The following is a 2,500-nucleotide window of genomic DNA, read 5'->3' on the forward strand; positions in this document are numbered from 1 at the left end:
TCCTGTCTCAACCGATACATTTTTTCGGCGTGAGACATTGTAATCTGAAACAAAGCGCCCAGATATAAACTGTTAATAAAAAAAATAAATAGTTTTTTTTTGAGCAGTTGGCGAAACTGACGGGTGCGTAAAAAGATTATCGACATACACGAACATTACACAACGTACAAATTTTATCATTCATAAACTAAGGGAGACAAAGATGGGGATTTTTTTTTTTATTAATTTTTTTAATTTTTTTTTAGCAGATTCCCAGTTGTTGTTTTTTTGGGTTTTTTGCAAGCGTTTCTAAGCCCTCTTCTTAATTTTTACTTGCTTTTAATTCGGATTATATGAAAATAGGTATGTGCACCAGTGATGTTGTAGTCTTATCCTTTTTCTCATCTGCATTTCCTTTATTTATATTTGCGTATGGTTATATATATATATCGAACCAAACATCTTTGTGCTCTGTGGGCTAGCTGTACACGTGGAGCGGTAGCCGGCTTTGTGGCTAGGAAGCGAGTGTCTGCGAGCTCGCCGTCCCGCATGGACCGGGCTTTTTGCTTTTGCCTTTGAGGTACAATACAATACAATACAATACAATACAGTACAATACATCTCTATTCATCCATCTGGAAATTGTGCATCCACAGGCTCGTCACTCACCCTTCACAATATCTCAGCCAACAGCCAAGTCCAACACACTCATAGTAACATGACAAGCTAAGTTAAACATAGACCATGGATAATCTATGTACCAGCGCCACAGAGACGATAATTCGAGGTCCTATGTGCGACATGTATCATATTTTAGCGCACGAAAAAGAAACCACGTCAAGAAAAGGGTTGTCCCGGCCTGGCAAAAATCTGAAGAACAATCCAGACAAAAAAAAAAAAGAAAGAAAAATAATCATGGGTGACGCGCGGCGGCGCTCTGGCTAGGCGCTGTCCTCCGGAGCAGCAGCCCGATTTTCACGCAGAGAAATATGATGTGACAAAAAATATTACTCCATACAGTCTAGAATAGAACACTAGGCTGTAATGATACACAAACAACACATCTCTCGTGTCCCGTCAACACCCACTCCACCACCCCCACGGCCCTCAGTCCCCCCTTCATCACTGTGCCTTCACCCCCACCCTGCAGTCCCCCCTTCATCACTGTGCCTTCACCCCCACCCTGCAGTCCCCCCCCCCCCCTTCATCACTGTGCCTTCACCCCCACCCTGCAGTCCCCCCCCCCTTCATCACTGTGCCTTCACCCCCACCCTGCAGTCCCCCCCCCCTTCATCACTGTGCCTTCACCCCCACCCTGCAGTCCCGCCTTCATCACTGTGCCTTCACCCCCACCCTGCAGTCCCGCCTTCATCACTGTGCCTTCAACCCCACCCTCAGTCCGCCAACCCTCGCCGCCACACTTCTATCCGGCAGGACATTTTTTTTTTTTTTTAATCATGGAAAGACACGTTGTTCTGGGGACCCAAATAAACACACCGGCTGAAGAAAGCGACAAAACACTCGTGATCACTCGTCAGTGTAACATCACAATATCAACCGGCCCAGCTGTTGAGGCAACACAAACCTAGCAGGCAAAACGCAGTGACGGAATATTCAAACAGAAAAATCAAGTTTGTTATCAAGTTAGCTTAAATGAAAACCTTAACATAATAACACACTGAATTGGTCAACGATTTATATGCTAAGCAACTGAGGCAGACTAAACTGAGATTCGGCATGGCGGATCGTGTTTTGTGTCAGTGTGATACACGTGTTCATGCCTTTGTCCCCTTAATCCCGGGATGTTTGTTGGACCGACACCAACGTCGCACTACAACTTGATATATCTTGTTAATAAAGAAAACAAAAACCAAACTTACGTCTATATACTCCGTACGCTTCAACGGGAAAACGAATGAATCCGTCGACGAAGATGGCTTGTCTTGATCGAAGCGTGAAGCGTCTGTCTCCGGCTGACCGTTGATATCGAAGTGAACGACGTGTTTTCAGGAAAGAACCCACCTGACTTTTGAGCAACAACACGTGACCAATCAGAGCAACAACCAATCAGAATTGCTACTTTTCTGTCTCGCATTGCATGGCGGGATATATCACTTCAGGGCTGTTGAGTTTGTAGAGAAGATGGCGTCACGCGCGGTGTATTGTGGGATGTGACGCCATGTTTTAGAGCGCAGGGAACACAAACTAACATGACCCGACGCTGTGCTACGGCCGGTACGATCGTCTCAACTAGGACAATGAGCTATGCCACTCACTTGCTACATTATCGGTTGGACAAATCGAGGACACAGCACTGATTCGGGACCCAGTGGGCATCGATTTTTTTTTTTTTTTTTTTTTTTTTCGAAACTGGTTTGGAGTACTTTTCAAAGAAAAATACCGAAAACTGAAACAAGATATAGTGTCTTCAGATTACGTTATGACTGAGGTGAACATCAAACCAGACGTCCACACGCACACGCACACACACACACACACTCTCAGTCTCTCTCAGTCTCTC

This window comes from Babylonia areolata, chromosome 17 (genome assembly GCF_041734735.1).
Source record: "Babylonia areolata isolate BAREFJ2019XMU chromosome 17, ASM4173473v1, whole genome shotgun sequence".
Classification (NCBI taxonomy): Eukaryota; Metazoa; Mollusca; class Gastropoda; order Neogastropoda; family Buccinidae; genus Babylonia; species Babylonia areolata.